Below are 21,578 nucleotides of genomic sequence, written 5' to 3' on the forward strand. Positions count from 1 at the left end.
TTTGAGAGTTCCCTCGGGCCCGCGTTTTCCAGATGTAGCAGTTACGGCAGGGAGCCGCGGTCTCGGCAGTGACAGTAAAGGTGACAGCTGGAAGCGCTGGGTCGGGGGCAGACAGCTAGGTCCAAGTCCCGACTTGGCCATGCCATAGCTGTGTGACCTTGGACGAGGTACACGACCTCGTTTCAAAATGCGTAACGTGCGATGATTCTCTTCATTTCGAATTGCTGTTGGAACACGATGACATTATTTCGGGAACGGGGCGCAGGGCCTGTGCCCCGCCCCCCCCCCTCACGTTCAGGGTCGCGTCAGAGAGCACAGGCGTGCATGAGAGCCGCATCCTTGCGGGCTTTGCAGTGCACGAGCCGGGCTCGGGATGAGAACGGGAGGCTGGCGTGGCTGCCGCCCTCCCCCTGAAGACTTGGAACGGACAGCTGCCCTCGGTAGCTTTGTCAGTCACACCTCTGACAGTTCAGGATCCAGGAGAGACGAGATCAGCCTGCTGCCAGCTGGCTGGCTGTGCATTTAGCCTAGCCAATTTGGCTTCTAATTCGTCGTTAAGGAATTCGATAATAATCTTGAAAATGGTTTCTGGAGAGGATTCTTCCTGAAACAAACTATCACCTGGAAACTCATAAAGAATAACACCAATCCATATGAATAGGAAGCCAATTATACACTAATTACTTTGGAGGACTGTAAAGATTAATGTTAATCATGATAAAGAAAAAGATTCCACTTTAGGCAGATTTCCTATGCTGCTGCAAGAGTGTCGATATATTTCCCCCTTTTTTTCCATTTAAAACAAAGACAGTGAGTGCATTAACCAGAGATAGTAAGATTGAGTCCAGTGCCAACTTGAAATATAAACTGAGAGATGAAAAGGACTCCATAATCAACACCTCATCTGCTGGTGAGGCTGCATCTTTTGGATTTTAACTGCTGTCTGTCCTGAGGTTCATTCTGCTTAGCAGCTCTGGCCCCTTCGTGGAGTGACTGATGGGAATGAGCAGAGCCTCATGCGTCACAAGAAGAATCACGACCTCCTCTGGATGACCAGCAGTCCTGGAAGAGTCAGGGTCTCTTAACCCAAGGGCCGGGGCATCACCTTATAGGCATCATTAAAGATACAGTGTGTCCAGAGGACAAACTTTGTTCCCTGCTGTACCAAAAGGAGAGATAATGTTTTAAAAATAGGCTGTCTCTTTTAGCTGCTGCTGCTAATTACTAAATGATCTTATAAACACAAAATCTTAAGGGTCTAGCACGTGGGCAAGCGCACGAAAGAATCAAAACAGATTCTTATAGAACAGACACACTGCTTAGTTTCATGAGAAAAAAATAATGAACCCAAAGTGAGGACCTGGGTTCAAGGCTAAGGTCAACTACTGTAGCTGAATGGCCTCGGGCATGGTCATTTCCCTTCTCAGAAAGTATTTACTCATCTATAAAATGGGAATGATAATATTTATTTCAGGTTCCTCATAGAATTGTGGTAGACATTGAAACAGATAGTATGCGTGCAAGTGCTATGAAATTGTACGAGGAACTGCCATGTAAGTGGTATTGTTACCCATCTCTGAGAATTATTGAGCACCATTTCCTTAGACCATAGCAGCAAACTGACACCTGACCAAGGAGAACTCATTTCCGTGTCGTATCCCATTGCCTCTGGCCGCCTTCATCCTCAGCTGATAGGGTTAGCTTATGTTTCCCTGTCGGCATAGATCCTTGGTAGAGGCCATTCCTCTAAAAGTAGGAAAGATTTCCAGCCCCTGTCCCCATCCCATCTCTTTCCACATATCCTTATGCCCAAATGAATGTCACTCAAAATTCCTAGAGCAAGAAAACCACAGGAAGCTTGTAGACCCCCCGTTTTCGGTTCCCTCGCTTTTGTCAAGATTCTTTATAGATCCTACTGGCCACGGCCTCAACTCCTGAAATCTCTCTATAACAATAACTATTTCTTTACCATTTGTTGAATGCTTACTGTAGGTGGTCATGACATAAGCTCTGGCTGTGGAACATCTTACTTAATCCTTACAACAATCTGAAAGACGAGGAAACTGGTATTTGGAAAGCCAAATAGCTTTCCTGGGGTCGACAGCTAGCTGGTACGTGTCAGAGATGGGACTAGACCCCAGGTCTGCATGGCTGCCAAGAACGTGATCTGATCACTACGCTATCAAGTTTTTCCTGAAAAATTGTTCTATTGTTACTGTTAGTTTTGTCTAGAATCTACCCTTGGGATGGGTTTTCTAGCAAACAGACTTCCCTCAGCATCAAAATTGATACTGTCAAATAATTCGTTTTTTCTTTTCAATAACTATTTATTGCGTTCTTCCTGTCTGCCAGGTACTGCACTGGGTAGGCAGTGGTCGTAAGATATGAATGAATCTAGTCCCTCAATTCTACAGAGCTTCCAAGTAAGGATAATGAATCAACTACAACCTCCTCTCTAAGATATGTTAATGTGCACTGTGTCAGGAAAATCTCTTCAAATTAAAATATGAACTCACGAAGACTTTCTTCATTGTTTATATGAAGGTTCACCTAGAGATTCCTTATTTTCATTCATTCAATCAGTGAAACCAACAATATTTGTTAGGTGACTATTAGGAGTCAAATCCTATGCTAACCAACCTAAAAATAATGTTGCATCTATAAACCTTTTGTTTACTCACAGCTATTCAAGAAATACTATAGAACACCTAATGTTAATATATGTTAATTCTCGGTGACCCATCTTGATGGGAAAAGAAGATGATTGGAATAAGTGTGTGTGTGTGTGTATGCCTCAAGAATTTGAGACTTCCCACTTTAAGCTTTATGAACATCTTTTGAACTTTTAAACAATCCTCTTATTTTGCTCTGTGGAAGAAGTATTTATAAGCAGTCTAATAGCTAAGATTTGGATGCAAAAAAGAGCTAAAGGGAGAACTGAAAAGCAGCATGGGTAATCTGAAAGCTAAGCAAACTCTTGAGTAACATCATTGTTTTTAATGTGTTTTCCATGGTTTTTCAGCACCCAGATCAAATCAAGTTTTCCTTTGTCTGAACGGTAATATCATTCTGTACCATAAAGCTTATTTTCAGGTTTGTGGGGGTCATCTTTTTGGAAGAGGAAGAAACAGCCCTGACCTATTTCTTGATACCTTCACAGAAAACAAAATAATTGTGGGCACATTAATAGGCACTAAATATGTACTTGCTGAATAACAAATTAAGATGCTTGGAGAGGTAACAGTAATACATGAAGAACTGCAGAGAACAAGAATGAAGATGTTACATAAAAGCCATTGTCTTCCCATTCGTTGAAAGAAGTTAGAATACAGTGGTTAAGAAGCCAAGTTCTGTCATTTTTTACTTCAGCATCTTTGGACAAATTAATCGTTCTGTGCTAAAGTTTATTCTTACCTATAAAACTGAGAATAATAAGAGTGTTTATATTATAAAGTTGTAAGAATTAAATTAGTTAACACAAGAGCAGCATTTATAACATTGGCACACAATAAGCGTTTGATTAATGTTGGCTATTATTATTTGTGATTCTTTTCTCTTGTTTTTGAGAAGGCAAAAGTACATTACGATGAGAAAATAAGATATAATAGATTAATTCACTTCAAAGATGATAGGAAATCTAGCCCTTGTCACCACTTTATTTAGTTCCTTTCACCATTTGTTTGATTTAAATAATACATTCAAACACTTTCAGGTAAAACGGTAGGTTTCACACATGCGTCTACTCTCACTCCCTTCCGAGACCCCTAAAATGGCAGAAAACAATTTTTTAAAGGGCTAAACCCACAAGAATTTGAGGAATAAAAGGGGAGACAACAGCAACAAAATTTCTTCAGTCAGATCCTCACACACATGGGAACCGGATTCATGACACTCCTGGCACTGACTCCAGAGCAGTGGGGAAGAATGGAACGTGGACGGGAAAACACAACAAGGCATCCAAGAGAAATGGACAAAGGCAAACGATCCCACCTGTGTGTAATTGGAAGAAAAGATAAACGACACTCAGAAATTCTTTCTAAGATCCAATGACAGATACCAAACAACAGTTCCGAGACCCTCGAAGAACACCGAGCAGAATAAACGCTCCCCTTCCAAAAGGACTCCCAGATCAGAGGCGTATCATATTCAAACTGCTGAAAATCGGAGACAAAGAGGAAATTATGAAGGCAGTGAAAAAAGACATAGCCCATATAAGAGGAATAAAAATTAAATGTAGGAATTATAGTAGACTTCTCTTTAGAAACTATGCAAGACAGAAGACAATGGAATTACAGAAGACAATGGAATTCTGTCTGTTGCCTCATAACAACCCAAACCTGTCAAAACAAAATCCTATAGCCAGCAAAAATGTCTTTCAAAAAGGAAGGGGAAGGAAATATTTTCCTGAACCCAAACCAAAAGCTAAAAAAAACAAATCTGAGTAAGTTCATTGCCAGTAGACCCACACGATAAATAATGTTAAAGAAAGCTCTTCGGGCAAAAGGAACATAATAGCAGACAGAAATCTGAATCTACACAAAGAAAATAACAACGTTGGAAAGGGAATAACTAAAGATAAAGTTCAGGATTCATTTTTTATTCTTTTTAATTGTTCTGAAGATAACTATCTAAAATAAAAACAGAAGTATAGTGTGTTTATAGCCTCTGCGAGAATAAATATGTGGCAACAACAGAACAAGAATAAGGGAGAGAAATTAAGAATATATTGTTGTCCTTATTTTAGATACGAAACAGGCTATTATTTAAAAGTAGACTCTGGTTAAATAAGATGTATACAGTAAATCTTAAGGGAACTACTACGTTTTTTCAAGAGAGGTATACGTGATAATCCAATAGTGAAAATAATATTTGATCATAAAATATTTTCAATTACTCGAAAAGGAGGCAAAAGCACAAAAGGAACAAATAGGAAACAGCTGGTTAGGTGACAAATTTTAATTCAACCGTATCGGTGATCACACTCAATGCAAACCACACTAATTCAAAGATATATTGTTAGATTAGATAAAAAGCGAGACCTAATTATATGCCGCCTACAAAAATAGCACTTTAAATATAAAGACATAGATTAGTTAAAAATAAAAGGATGAAAAAAGATAAGCCATACAGACACTACTCAAAAGAAAGCTCAAGTAGCTTTATTAAAATTAAAGTTGGTTTCAGAATAGAAATATTACCAGTAATAAAGCAGGCTATTACATAATGAAAAGCAATTCAATTTCCCAAGAAGACAAAAACGTTAATGATTTTATGCCTATAAATTCAACAGCTTAGAGTAAATGAACGAATTCCTTGAAAAGCATATCTTACCAAAATTACATAAGGAAGAAATGGAAAAATTCAAATAGCTTTATATGCATTTTCAAAATTAAATTCATAATTAAAAACCTCACAACAAAGAAAACCCCAGGCCTGGATGTCTTTACTCATAAATTCTATCAAAAGTTTAAGAAAAAAACTAGAACTCTAAGAAAATTGAAGAAAATATTTTTTAAGTTGTTTTATGAGGCTAGCATAACCTTGATACCAAAGACATTCAAAGAAAATTATTGACCAATTCTTGCATGAATAAATATACAAAGCCCTCAATAAAATATTAAGAAATCAAACTCAGTATCTGTGAAAAGGATAAATGTTATTAATAAATGGAGTTTATGCCAGGATTGCAAGATGGGTTTCACATTATAAAATCAATTCATCAATTGTAATTCATCACATTAACAGAATCAAAGAGAAAAAAAATAATACCTCGGTTGATGAAAAAACATTTTTGACAATATTTCACACACATGCCTGAAAAAATTCTGAAAATACTAAAAAAAAGAAAGGAATTTCACCAACCTCAAAATGAGCATATACCAAAATCAAGTTAATGTCGTTGTTAATGGTAAAATAGTGAATGCTTCTGGTTTCAGGAGCAAGATGGCTACTCTCCTCACATCTATTCGACACTATACTAGAGGTCCTATCTAGTATAACAATGTAAGAAATAAAAACTATACACATTTTTTTAAAAAGAAGCAAAAGTGTCTTTTTTTTCAGATGATATGATCATATATGTAAGCCATCTTAAGAAATCTATCCCCCCAAATAGAATTAACAGAAATAATACCCCATCCCCCAACTGAGAATTGAATTTAGTCAAGTCACAGGAATCAAGGTCAATGTACAAAATTTAACTACATTTCAATTTTTACCAGCAAACAATTAAAAAGTGAAATTAAAATGCAATTCATTTATAGTCTCAGGAAACAAACAAACTCAAAAATAAGTTTAAGATATGTAAAACTTGTATTCTGAAAACTACTACATTTTGCAGAAATATATTAAATAAAAACTTAACACATATTACATGCTGAAAAAACATATTGGAAAAATTAATATTGCTAAAGTATCCATTTTCCCCGTTGATCTATAGATCCAATGTAAGATCAAAAAAAAAAAAAAAACAGGAGGCTTTTAGTAGAAATTAACAAGCTGATTGAAAAATGTAAAATGTATATAAAAATGCAAAATATGAATAGTAGTCAAAATAACCTTAAAAAAAATTTGGAAGAACTTATACTATCTGTTTTCATGACTTACTATAAAACTACAATAAGTAAGACACTGTTTTTGCATATAGACAGAAAGAATAGTTAATAAAACAGAATAAAGTCCTAACCATATAAGATCCACATTTGTGATCGATTGACTTTGAACAAAGACACACACACACACACACACACACGTGTGCACACATGCACAATGGGGAAAAGAAAGTTTCTGTAACAAATGATTGTAGAACAACTCGATATCCATATCAAAAAAAAAAAAAAAGAACCACGCCTACTACCTCACACCATACACAAAAATTAGATTGAGATAGGAGGGCCTAAATGTAAAAGCTGAAACTATAAAGCTTCATGTTTTCTAAAAACAAACAAACAAACAAACAAAAACCCAGGAGACTATCTGATGATCTGGAGGTTGGCAGATTTCTTTGACAGGATACACAAAACACTAACCGTAAAAAATCATAGATTGGACATAATTGAAGTTAAATTTTTTTGCTTATCAAATGACACCATGAAGAAAATGAAAAGAATGCCACAGACTAGGAGAAATATTTGCAAAACCTATTTCTGACAAAGAACTTGCTATCTAGAATAGACAAGAAGTCCTACAACTGGAATCGCTACCAACAAGTGAATTCATAAAACGGCAGTAGTATGCTCACACAAGGAAATACTGTTTGGTAGTTAAAAAGAATAAATTTCTGCGCGACCCTCAAAGACACCATTTTGAGCAAAGGAAGCCAGACACAAAAGAGCATCTATTGTATGATGCCATACAGGAAGTTCTAGAGCAGGTAAATCTAACCTGTGATGAGAGACTATCACCATAGATATAACGGGAAGTAAGTGGTTGCCTCATGGAGGAGGACGGGCCGCAAAGGTGTGCGAGGGTACTTCCTGGGGTGATGAAAACGTTCCACAGTCTGATCGGTGGACAGTTACATGGGCGTATTCACTTGTGAAAACCCATCGAACTGTATATTTAAAATATGCGTATTTCATTGTCTGTAATTGATATCCGGATCTTTAAAAAAGCAATTTTAAAAAGACCTTAATAGTAAGTGAAAAGAGCAAATCACAACAATATGGTTCCATTTATATAACATTCGAAAACAGGCAAAGCAAAATAACCCGTTTCTCACTGTGAAATTCTGTTCTAAAGAAATCTGCCACCACGAGAGCTGAAGGTGGTTGCCTCTGGGAAGACTACTGCTTTTCTCACACAGCTAGGGACTACTTGACACTTTAAAATCCCGTGGACACATAACTTCAGTAAAAATAAAGACCACAAAAGAAATCTTGCCCATTTGCGGGTTGGTATTAGCGTCAACAGAGAATTGTTGACATTTCATTTTGACTAGGAAATTATTTCCGATGGGCGGCTCTGGCAGACCCTGCCGGCCGTTGGGTCCAGGTGACTGAGGCCATTTGCTGTTGGGTGTACACTAGGGGCCACCTTGTTCCTAGTCAAGCATAAAAGACAGTGGGGGCGGGGGGCGGGGTGAGCGCATCAAGTGTGGCAACGTGCTGGAAAAGTGTGCATTCGAGAGTAGGACTGCGACAGAAACCCAATCTGTACTCCCTAATTACAAAGTCTCACTTTCGCCAAACTGACACAAATGTTAGGTCGCATTACATGCTGTCTCATTAACGGGCAAACTCAACACTTGAAGACCAGCGACTAGGTATTATTCAGTGGAATAAATGAAACACAAGGACCTGCCAGTTCTCGGCCAGCCCAGATCCGCCGGCTCAGCCGACTGCTGCGAGGTTAGGCCATTTTGTTTTCACACATCCTTCCTTTCAGGGCTCCGCTTGTAATATTTACAGAAAAAGGCAATGCTGGTAAACAGTTTCACACAATGAGGTGTGAGAGCTGATAGGGTCCTATTCAAGCTCTGAACTCCCCTGATGAGCTGCCAAAAGTTGTTATGAATGGCCCAGTTGACAGGGTGATGACTGATAAAGGAAAAACAAACAGCCTGGGTAATTCATGAAAACATGCAGCACCGAGACAACTCAGAGTGTCGAGTGACAGTCGAGATAATGGAATTTCGGAGCTTTTCTTAAGCGGTCTTCTCTATGCAATTATTCTGTTAATAGATTCTCCCTTAACGTAGCTGATCTTCAACTTTTTCCACTGAATTATATTTACTATGATCACTGGCAGAGAGGTTCTGGCCTCGGACTTTCATATAATGGTCAGTTTTTCATACAATTTCCTCTTCCCAGAGCAGGATGAATTGCACTCGAGGCCTGTGTCTGCCATTTAAAGAAGTAAAATATCCTATTTCCATTTCTATTACTAGAAACATTTCGAAGCATTGTTCCTTCATTTCTTTCATTTATAAACCATTTTCTGCATACCTTTGATTAGAAAATAAATATTGGTTTACACACTCGGTTGCTAATATTTTAAAAGAGAACAATTTAAATGTGATCGAAGTCAATTTCCAATTCATATAACCTGTTTTGGGTTCATTTCCTTAAATCGGGCATGACAAAGCAAGAAAGTATCAATTTGTCAATGCTCTGCCTTTGTACCCATGAAGTTCACTGTGGTTTCTATAACAATGGCCTATTTCTCAATGAATGTTCTAGGAAGCAGAAATATAGAGACATACACAAAGCATGTGCATACGCACGCTTAAGTGCTGTCGGATCATAAGCCCAGAGGAGAAGCGGGAAGTGTCAGCGAGCTCTGTTGTATCTTAGAGCCTGGCTACCTCAAGGTCTGGGGACAAGCAGCGTCTTTTTTTATCTAAACGATTTATCTACGTTAGACCATTTATTTCAATGATTTTCTCTAAGTAAAAAAGCAACCTTCACAGAGTGATAACCAAGCATCCAGATCCTCCAGTAGCCTACCGAATCTAAGAATAGACAATGCATTTTAATTCCTTTATTCAGTTCATTTGACTTCAGTTTGTTTTTCTTTAAAAAAAAAAAAAAAAAAAAAAAAAGATGAGCAGGAGCACAAAGGCGTTGCTTGGGAAGATAAGCCCCTTCCCAGCATTTAGGTTCTCCTGGACCTCATTCTGCATTACCCTATTTGCCCCGCATAGGCCTCTGCATTATAGAGTAATTACGGAGCCGTTTTGTAGTCGGCCATTTGAAAAGTAGTTTTGGGGAAATAATGATCGACAACTCTATACGGTCTTTCAGGACTCTCCAGAAAACAGTTCAGCTGCTTGCTACGAGAGCTCGGCGTGTCACCTGACTCCAAGGAAATTCCTCTGGTATGACCAACATGTGTTAACAGCAGGCGGTGTTGGTCTCTGATTCTCGGTGCTGTGTCATATTTGTGACACACGGCCAACGAATTCAATCACTTTGACATATTACACCAGCCCCTGACATGTTGCCAACGTAAAATGACATAACACACTGAAAACGATACTTTAAACTGTGATAACACATAGATCCAAATAACCAGCATGTAATAACACTTTCGGATGTTAAAATGAAATGATCATGACCGCTTTGTCCCATTATGAAGATGCGTCCTTCTCAGAATACTAATCATATAGAATACTAGCTATTAACATAGATTTAATACCCTCTATGTACAGCCGTTGTTTGTTATAAAGACTTTACGTAGAGCATCTCACATCCTCCTCATAAAAGCCCTCTTAGGGAGGTCCTATTAATATCCCTATTTTATAGATGAGAAAATCAAGGGCCAGAGAGGTGAAGTAACCTGCTGGAGGTCAAACAGCTGGTAAGTAGCAGAAGCACCATTGACAATCTCGCTACATACATTTCCTTTGAAAAGAACCCAGACATTTTAGTGGGCCTTTTAAAACTCACCCCGTAAACTAAACGATATCTCTGACATACACAGCTGGGTAAGAAATACGGAGCATGTGAATGGTATGCTAGGCTTGCTACATGAAGGTCAACGGGCAAATGACTCAGCTTCTGTGAACCTGTTTCTCTATACCTTAAATGGAGATAATGATGGTATCATTATTTTGAAAATTCTGAGTCTCCAACACTGTAATGAGCGGAACTGTGTCCCCCTCCTCGTTCATCTGTTGAAGGCTTAACCCCCAGTACCTCAGAATGCGACTGTGGGTGGAGATGGGGCCTTAAAGAAGTGATCAAGTTAAAATGATGCTTTAGGGTGGGCCCTAATCCAATCTGACTGGTGTCCTTATGAGAAGAGGGGATCCGGGCACCCAGGAGACACCAGGGATGTGCACACTCAGAGGAAAGACCTTGTGGGGAGAGAGGGAGAAGGTAGCCACCTACGAGCCAAAGAGCGAGGCCTCGCGAGAACCCAGACCTGACAGTACCTTGACCTTGGACTTTCAGTCTCCAGAGGTGTGAAAAAATGTCTGTTGTTTCAGTGATTCAGTTTGTCATATTTTGTTATGGAAACTAATACAGATATATTTAAAATAATTAGCATAGTATCTGGCAAATAGTATGTGCTCAATAAATGGTTTCACTATTAGTCCAGTTGTAAATACACACACACACACACACACACACACACACACACACGGCCTTTATTTTGGCTTAAAAGACATATACCCTAAGGTATTAAACACAATCTGTATTTAATCATTTACACATGTATTAAAATACAATCGGAAACATTCTTCTTTTCCAATCAATAGAGCTTTCATGATACTGAAAATCAAAAGTCTGAGTAAGGTTCACCTTTCAAACTAACGGGGTTAACACTGGTTAAGGGTCAGTCACTATTCTACCGCATCGTACTGGGACGTTAAACTGAGTGTGACTTAGGGAAGCTCTTTTCCTTCCTGGCAGCCATCAGGACACATGGATGAGGCTGGAAACTGACCCCGTCTCGACAGTCATACACAAATGTCACAACAGAAGGGAGAGGGACTAGCCAAACCTAAACCCGCATAGACCCCAAAAAAGCACAACACTGAAACATCCCTGCGGGTCAGATGGGCACACGAATGTCATCTCGAGGGCCCATTCCAATCACTCAACTTGAACTCTTATGTCGGGAAAGGTTCCGATGACACGTCTGGGCTCAGAAAAGAGTGCCGAACAGATGAGGAATGTTGGTTTGACCTTGGGGGGAGAAGAACAGGGTAAGTGTGCGACCTGGTTACTATTTCAGGATCTGGAAATTGGCTGATGGGCCCCTCTGATGCTCATCTTTTAAGTGTAAGGCCCATCAGAGATTCAGGCTGTTGTCCATATTGGATGTATTTCAATACCGTAAGTCAGCAATTCTGGAGTCACGAAAAAGAAAATGTTTTTCTTTATGGATGTACTTCTTGTGACATTTAAGCTTTCTTATTTAAGAACGTAAGGAAAACATTCTGTTGAGCTAACAAAGTCTATCAGCTGAATCACTTTTCGTATTACTCTAAAATTTGAGCTTACTAACCCTAAAAATCACAGATTTTCAGAGGAAGTCAAGGTTCCCCCCAAAAGCCACTATGGCAGCCTTCTGGTTATCATCAAAAAATGGGGTTGTAGCTCACACATTTGGATCAATAGCTTCTCAATCTCTAGGCACCGTGAAACTCCTGATAATTGCATTTTACTGTGGAGTAGGCTAGCTTGGAGGTGTGCTGCCCACTGAGCTGTCCCCTGGAATGCGAGGAGGGACAAATTGGTCCCGTAATGCCCAAACTTCAGTGAGCCAGTGCTGAGGCAGCGCCCAGCAAGCCTCCTCCCACTATGGCCCCACTGGGGAAAGCCATGGCCAAGGATTGGCAGATAGCATTCGCAACCGAAGTGCCAAGCCCAGGTGTCTAAAGAAAGGTGCGAAGTCCAAGAATCGGGGTCGAAGCCCCAAAGGGGTCAGTTGGCCTCACACAGAGAAATCTCCAGCTCAAGAACAACCACAGTCCCTCCCGTGGGCTAGGAAGGGAGAGCGACAGAAACAGAGTGAGACAGAGATTGGCTCAAGCCGAGCTCGGCACACGGGGGGCACCCCTGCTTCTCCAGGAAAACCGTACCCAAGTGGGAGTCGAGACTCAGTATGACCACCGCAGTGGGAGAGCAGAGGAGGGGCTTCGATGTCCTAAGTTGGTCATTTCCTCCTAAACATGGGAGGCCTACAGTTTCCGGCACACAGTGCTACACACCCGGCGAAGGGCAATAAATATGTTGACTCGTTGGTTACATTTTAAAATAAATATTAGCCTATTATTTACTATTCATTTATGCTAACATCTCTATTGAGTTGGTTGGAGTGAATTGGTTCCTCTAGTAACCTATTGTACTGTGCTGAAAACTCTGCCAAAAGTTTGCGAATTAAAAACAATTCATGATATTTCTTTAAAATTTTATTCGAAATATGAAGGAGGACAAAATAAGGATTATGTTGGTCTATTTTCTGTAGAGAAAACTATCTAGAAGACTTTAAAGAACTCTGCGAGCTCTTAGGAAGTCCAATAAGCAAAAGAAAAAAATTAAAAATTTGACAGGCTGTTACGATCTCCCAGATCGGGGGTGCCCGGCCAGCTGAAACCTACTCCAGCCTCACTCACGCTTTCCAGCTATGCACAGTGAGGGTCTGTAAACGGCGCGTTTCCTATGCCATCTGTAAGCAGCGTGTTCTCAGGCTGGCTTTGCCCGCCACCAGCAGAATTGTCATACTATGAAAAACACTCGGAGTGACTGCTTTTTTCCTAAGAAATGCAGAGACGAGCTTTTACATAGAACAAGGATTTCCTTAACTGATTCGGCATCCCATGCACGTCTGATCTACGGACCTTCCTTCCCAACTGAAATAACATTTCGTTAGGCTTTAAAAATGTCGCTGCTAAGAGAATGCAAGTTCTCATGCAAATATCGGGTTTCTAGCACCTTAACTGAAGAACTCCGCCCCCCCCCCCCCAGTTCCTTTGCACTTCCGTCTCCTGCACGGTTCTAATAACCAGAAGGCACGAAGACGGAAAACGGATTTGGGCAGCCAGAGTGGTAACCCCCTCCCACATTTCCTTTCCCCTGCGACCCCATGGAACGCCGTTTGAAGTCAGAAGGCGCGCCCTAGGAGGCGAGGGCTGACTGGCGGGCAGCGAGCAGAAATGTTCAGCTACTTAACGCGGGGCCGCATGTGGCAGCTACGAAAACATCGCTGGGATGTGAAATCTACTACTGACTTCGATGGTATTCCCCGTGACCCCGAATCGTTTTCAGACCTAAGGAACCGTGGGAGTGGATGAGCTTGGGGTGGGCAGCGAGATAGGATTCTGTATTGTTTAGCAAATTTACATTGTGCCGTAAATCTTGGAACCACGTCCTGCTGTTTTTAGCCCGCATTGTCCCACGAGTCTGCGATTTCAGGCTGGGGCGGGGGGGGGGGGGGGAGGGGGCCGCGCACTGCGTCTGACACAAAGCCCGGTGGCACGGGGGACAGGAAAGCCGGCCACTCGAACAGTAGCTGTTTTACACTAATTAGAAGTCAGAGGGAGACACATGCCAGAAGAGGTCCGCAACGTGTCTTTCTCAGGCCAAGCGCTGTACTTATTTAAGTTTCTCCAGAGCACAGCTTCCTTTAGCCTGTGGACAGAGAGGGCTGGGTGCATTTGCCAAACGAAGGCGGTCGGGGGGCCGGCTTCCGTGCTCCCCTGTGCCTCGGGGAGCTGCAGGGTAGAGCCCCCTACTGCTCCGTGTGAGCGGCCAACAGCAGAATGGCAGCGCTCACTCATCCGGTGGCCCATCGGACTGACGTGTGCCCTTTAGTGCCACCGGAGCGGGACCAGAGAGGGGACTTCTATCTCTTCTTCTTCCTCGGAGGCGTCGTGCCCCCAGCCAGCGGCTCTGTAGTGCTGCAGAGGGACGGGCCCCCACAGAACACGGGAGGGTGTGACTTCGGCATCCCATGGACCTGGGTCCGAGTCCCTGTTCTCTCGTTCGCGAATCCCACGAACTCGGTCTCCTCTGGGCCTCGGTTTCCTCACTTGTAGAAGGAGAACTCATGGGGAACGTCTACCCACTTTATGGGGATTAAATGAGGTCACGCGTGTGACGCACGCAATGTGGTTCCTGGCACGGAGTGAACGTCCAGTCAACGCGAGCGCTTGTCATTAACATCCGCTGCCGGCCCCGGACCACCGATCTCCAAGCTTTTCTCCACGAGGGACTGAGTCTAAGTCATCACAGCCGGAACACAGATGGGGGGGGGGGCGGTAGGGGGAGTGAGAGCAGACAGAACTTTCCTCTCCGCATGGATCCCGATCTCGCTCCTTCATAAAACAGCATGGACCTGGCACATTACGAAGCAACCAAGGTGTTTGTGATGGCGGCTCCCTCCAGGGCAGACAGAAGGAAAACGCCACACTTCCTCCAATCTAGAACAATCTAGCCCCGCTTTGGTTAGCCTTCTTTATTCAGCCAACAAATATGTAGCAAGCGGGTGCCAAACTTCGAGTTAGGAGTGGTAAAAGACAAAACTCGCAGCCCGGAGAGTAGAGGCGATGCGCGACGGAGAACACGGAGAACCGCCAGGGCCCCCTGAGGAGGTGACAGTTAAGCTCAGATCCAAAGGAGCAGACGAGAGTCCCAGGCAAAGAGAGGGCGTGAGGACTAGCGGTCGGAAAGCGGAGTGGGAGACCAGGAAAAGCTTACCTGCTTCGTCCACAGCCGGTCCCTCCATGGCTCTGCTCCTCGGGATTCAGTAGGTGCAGAAGGTCTAAGTTGTACACGAATGACGGTTAGGCAGTTAAGTAATTCGAACTAGCCTCCTTCTCCCCGGACATATTCTTTTCCTCCCACGGCTCACCCAAAACCACTCCCTCTGAGATGCTTCAGCGGTAAGCATTTCGTGGCCCTGATGACAAATACGGAACCCAGAGTGAGTGATGCGTGATCTTTTAAGAAAGGCCTACCTGGAGAACAACGGCCTCTGCTGGCAGGGCCGGGACCAGGTGAGGCGCCAGAGCGCCGAATTCGGCACGGCAGGTGCCCTCGGCGGCCCCCTAGCGAGCCCCGCGGACAGTAAGAGCCAGGGCCTCGGCGTCACCGGCCAGGCCCCCTCTGCTCCCCCGCGCCCCAGCTGCTTCCGCGGAGCCCACGGTCGCCCCCGCGCACGATGAGTTGGGGCTGCAGCGTGTGCCGCGGACGATTAATTGCTGTCAGACAGGAGAAACGGACGTGGGGGGGCGCTGCTCGCGGACCGGACGGGGCAGCGCGGGAGCAAGGAGGACGAACCCGAAACGGTGCCGGACCCGCTGACATTGCGAAGGAGAGAAAGTCATCAGGCTCTCCTTCTTTCCTTTTCTCTCTTCCCTTTCTGTTCCTCTCTTTCTATTTTATCTTTTTCTGCCTGTCTTTCTTTCCAGTATTCTAAACGTTAGTGTAAATAAACATTTTTACACAGAAATAAAAGAAAGACAAGAAAATCACAAGGCGGCTCTGGCCATGAGCCTAACCCAGGAAGGAGTGTCACCCCGAGGCGAAGGTTCCCCTGTGTAATCAACGGAAACACAGAGAGAGATTTTACATCGATTAACGGTGCAATCCACCAAGAAGATATACAGTACAATTAAACCTTTACTCCATGGAAAAAAACAGCATCCAAATTTATAAGTAAATTATTGAGGATATAGGAGAACTTCTGAAAACCACAGCTCTCAGAGACTGACAGGTGAGGTATGTGGAAAATAAGAATGTAGAGTCTTTGAAAACACAATTAGCAAGGCTGATTTAACAACCAGACTTAAGATATTTTTCCTAAGGAGAAAATATGCTTTCGTTTTAAACATGCGTGGATGTTTACAAAAATTAACAGTGTTTGACTACAAAGGAAATCTCAATGTATTACCCCAGGTGGAAATCATACAGGCTTCGTTCTTTAGCTATATATAAAACAAACAAACAAGAAATAAACAACAAATAAATGGATAGCTCTCTCTTCTTTACCTGCAACTGCTCCCAAACAACAACAAAATTGCTCTAAGCACTTTTGTGTGTGTGTGTGCCAAAACCTGGGATTGAGCCAACCATTTTGTTTTTAAAAAATGCTCTTTTCACAATAACTCCTTGGTTAGGAAACAATAAAAATGTAAAATTATGGACTATTCAGTTATAAAAGACAATAAAAGCAATATATATGCAACTACTAGACAAAGCCAAAACAGAGGATCATTTATAGCCTAAAAATACTTATTATCAAGAGAGATAATAAAAATAAACAAATTAGGCATTTAGCTACAAGATCCAAGCAAAAGTCACTCATGTAAAGTAAAACTAAGTAAAAGGAAGAATTAAGATGAAAGGAACATTGAACAATTGAAAAAAAAGAACATAACGATTAAATTAAAATCTTTTTGTATGCAAAAATTAATAAAATAAAACTCTGGCAAGCCCGGAAAGAAATAAAGTGGAGAGATCAAAGTAAATCATATTTAGTTTAAGAAAGTGACATAATTACAGACATGGGGAAGATTTTTAAATGAAAATATTATGTAGAACTTTACAATGATAAATTGAAAATCTAAATGAAATGGATCATTTTAAGAAAATACAAAATATTCAGAAAATAATCAAATATTCACTCCTTTCTCTTCTCCAAAAACAAAACAAAGTACACATTCATCCATTCAACAAATATTTAGCAACTATTATTCTGAGATATCACATAAAGATGTTCATTCCCTTCCCCCAAATTAATCTATAAATTCACTGTATTCCCAACAGAAATCTCCAAGGAATTTTAAGACAGAATCTGCACACTGAGTCAACTGCTCACTTGAAAAAGCAAACATGTAAGAGGTTAAAATTCCTTTTGTAAAATAAAGAGACTTGACTTTTCAAAGTCTAAATATACTATACTATATCAAAACATCCTATAAAAATTTCCGCAGTCACAACTCTGCAGAGGGCCTCCTTCCCCACACGGAGGAACAGCAATAACACAGCGACAGAGTCTGCTCAGAGTCATAAACTGTTGGGACTGGACCTGGAAGGTGGGGGTCTAGACAGGGCAGTAGAAGATGGAGAAGAATTTTTACTTTTCACCTTTGTAATAGTTTTCTATTACTGCTGTAATAAACTACCGCAAACTTGGCAGTATAAAAAACACAAATTTATTTTCTCACAGTTTTGGAGTCCAGAAGTCCAAACTGGGTCTCACTGGGCAAAAACCAAGGTGTCAGTCAGCAGAGCTTTCTTCTCTCCAGGGGGTGTTAGAGGAGAATCTGTTTCCTGACTCTTCCAGCATCTAGTGGTGGCGGCCATCCTTGGCTCACGCTGCAAAGCCCGCAGACAGCCATGCTCGGCGGACCCTTTCTCATGTGCCTTCGCTCTGAGACTCTGCTGCCTGCCTCTTGCACATTTAAAAACTCTGCGATTACACTGGGCTCACCTGGATAATCCAGGATAATCTCTCACAATTTTAAGGTTAGCTGATTAGTGACTTTAATTCCATCTGCAACCTGAATTTCCCTTTGCCAAGTAATGGGGCACATTCACAGGTTCTGGAAGTTAGGATTTGGGCATCTCCCCTTACCACAACTTTATACCTTTCTAGAATATTTGTATTTGTTAACATAAATATGTATTGCTTTTATAATGTAAGATTGAGTATTTAATAGATATTTTCAAAATTTTAAATATTTAAACTTACATTTATGTTATAATTATAAAAAGTGTTATATTGCAGGATTAGAAAAATGGAATATTCTGAAGAACTGGCAATCCAGTATAGATGGAATATAGTATTGGACAAAGGCCATATTTTTAAACCACGGAGAAATAAAGTAACAATTTATAAAAAGAACCTGTGGATATTACTGGAAATATAAGGTTTGACCTTTTTTTCACACCATACACCCAAATAAATCCCATATGGGTTAAAGATTAAAACTTGCAACAAAATTAATAGAAGAAAATGTAGGAAAACATACTTGCAACGTTGGAATGGTGAAAGGCTTCTTTATGCTTCCATCCATAAAGCTAAATTTGGTAATAGTAAAACAAAACAATGTAAAAAGACAAGCAACAGAAAAAATATTCGATAAAGTATAACAAAGTCAAAAGAGATCTTTTGTAATTTGATCGGAAGAAAACACTACAAGAAAATGAGCAAAAGACCTGAACAGGCCACTTCTCAGAAGAAATGTAATGGCAATAAATATACGAAAACACATTCACACTCAATCAGGAAAGGCGAATTGCAAGAAAAAGGTATCTGTGCAGGCACGAAGTGTGGGTTAAGAACTCTAGCATGCCACTCCTCGATGTGGGGCTGAGCTTGGCTGATTACTCCCCTATAGACGTGGGCAAGTTACTTAAACTCTCTGTGCCTCAGGGTCCCTACATGTAAAGTAGGGATTATAACACATCCTAACTCTTTGTTGCAAAGATGGGGTGATTTAATATATGTGGTGCTTCACATAATCCCTGGCATAGAGTAATCACCCAATAAATGTTAGTTCCATCCTTTATTACGACACGTGCACACATACATGCTGCACACGCACACCTAGGCACACTCAGAGTCCCTTGTAACATTATTTGACACAACAAAAAAACTAGAAATAACCTGAAATGACATCAGCAGGCAATAAATTAATTTTTTACCTCCAAAATTAGCTATTAAAAAGAATGAGGAAGATCTGGGCATCAATATAGTAAGATGCCTTTGATAAATGAAGTGGGGAATAAAGCAAGTCACAGACATCTACAGAAATATCCGAAGTATGTTCTTTAAATACGATAATGTAATATATGCACATAAATATATATCTGTATGTGCATGTGTATAATATGCACGGAACATATTATGAATGTTTGATATGTCATCAAATTGTTTGCAAAGGTGATCAAAGGATCAGGAAGTGTGATGGGTGAGAGGGTAAAAGGGGGAGTTTATCAAATAAACATCTCGTTTCCTCTTTTAACATAAGCGTGCATTGTTCTAAAAATTACTAAAAAAAAAATAGAAATCGTGATCTGTTAGAATAAATTCCCAAAAAACTGACAGAGAGACAATGGTAAGCAAAAGAAAATTTAAAAGTCAATTTGTTCTATAACTATTTTTTTTTTTCAAGAATGATTGGTAAAGAAATTGGTCTAGTTATCCTTTGAAAAATGTCAGTCTAGCTATGGTTTTTCAAATATTTTGAATGTGGGCTAAAAATGTCAGTCATATATCTTTCAAGGACAAAGTGTCTACAATAAATAGCCTCCATTAATTGTTTTCACTGTCCATAACATTTTGCAAGTTTTCTATCTCCAAGAAAAATGTGCTCGAAATTCAAATTGTAGCACTTCAATACTGCTTAGATGACATAAACAAATTAAAATAAGGCCGACCTAAGCCAGTTGTGTTGATCAACCTGATCCCCTCTGAAAACGAGAAATGAAGTCGAATACCCTTTAATACTATTTATTAGTGGAGTAATATAATACATTTTGACAAGCTGAACAGTTGTAACAGGCGGCTGTGAAAGTCTCTACAGGGCTGTTTAGAATGAAAACAGGAGTGAGAGACAGCTCTATAACTGGGTTTTAAGAACAGCTCAGCCATCAACCGTATCCTAACCAAGTACTTTTATCCAGTTAATTTACGAAGGGAATCCCTTAGGGTCTCCAGCCGTCTACCACCGCAGCTCATTAGAGCCCAATATCCAACTTTTCTCATTGTAACACTGAAAGCATTTATGCTTAAAATGTAATTAAACTTAAAACAAACAAGATCTTTATTCCCTGACAGTCCCGCTATTTTTAAATTGACAAAGGCATGAACTTATATAGGATTATTTAGAAAGCACTATACGTTTCAGCCACTTAACGGCAAGACATTTGCCCAACTGTTCATCCTGCGTGCAATTAGAAATCTAAATACTTGGGTAACGGCTTTCTGTGGGGAATTAAACTTGCAGATCTCTTACGAGCCAGTAATGTGGTAAGACTCGCTGTCCAATGAGGTGTCTTATTGAAATATCCCAGGCCGTTTCACTTGTCACAGCTGTCGTTTCGGCCGCTTGCACTCACGGTGTATAGCTTTCATTACGAAAATAGAAATTTGTGTCCTAAGTGCTGTTACATTACTAATGCTAAATATTTAATTCCCTGGGGTTCCAATTATGGTTGAGCACTGGCAACACTGATTCTACTTTTTAATAACAACTGTAAAAGCAATTTGAGCATTTTTCAATTAATTAAATACATAGTGAATGAGTAACCTCTTGTCATTTTGCCCTCCAGGACCTGAGCTAATTGGGGTAGAATAAAATGTTTTGAAAATTAACGGATATTCTGGTCTGCACACTGTTACGCCATTAAATTACGGTTTGCGAAATGAAGTTTGTCCTCTAACAGTTACTCTCAATATAGTCTGCAGATCTGAGAAAGTACCTGTGTTTTATGTACTTAACTGCACCTCGAATTAGAGCAGAGTTGAAAGTCGAGTGTAGTTTCTCTAAACACCAGTCAGTATCAATAATACTTGGTGCTGTTCCCAGATAAGTGCAACAAATTTCAACAGAGGAAAATTTACTAGGTTTCATTCATTACATGTATTCACGATTTAAACATTTTAAAAGTTTGCCGTCAGAGTTCCTATCATTAATTCCACTCATGTAAAAAAGTTCGAAAATAAAGTTTTACATTTCTTTCCCAACAAAGTTATAAATTAAACATCTGGGAAAATCCTTCCTTTTTAAACACCGTTGTAATTTCTCCCTTTACCATAGAACAATGTCATAAATAAGCTCTAAATGGGTTTTTCCCCTTTAAAAGTATGGTGAAGATGAATTATAAAAGCAGATGCTATTTTACCCACATTTAAAAATGAACCTTTTTCTGAAGTGCAATGAAATCTGATTAAAGAGACCATCTCCTTGTAGAAAAACGTCTCTGACAGGTGTTCTTACAGCTCCGCGTCTTGATTGGTCATAATCTAAAATCCATGCTCGGAAAGTGGATGCCTTTTCGGCAGCTGTCTTCCTAACAGAGATGATCCCCTAAACAGGTTTCACTGAATTAGGAATCTCGGCGAAAGCATTATGGCTCATGGAACAAGACACAGGAAGTGAAATTAATCACTCTGGG

At 40.6% G+C, this 21,578-nt stretch overlaps 1 pseudogene; it reads right to left on the reverse strand.

Moving 5' to 3' along the window:
- Positions 1–355: 355 nt before the first annotated feature.
- The window catches only part of LOC107509670, a 47,705-nt pseudogene continuing 26,482 nt past the window's right edge, over positions 356–21,578 (reverse strand).

The sequence above is a fragment of the Rousettus aegyptiacus genome, unplaced genomic scaffold (assembly GCF_014176215.1).
Source record: "Rousettus aegyptiacus isolate mRouAeg1 unplaced genomic scaffold, mRouAeg1.p scaffold_m13_p_14, whole genome shotgun sequence".
Taxonomy (NCBI): Eukaryota; Metazoa; Chordata; class Mammalia; order Chiroptera; family Pteropodidae; genus Rousettus; species Rousettus aegyptiacus.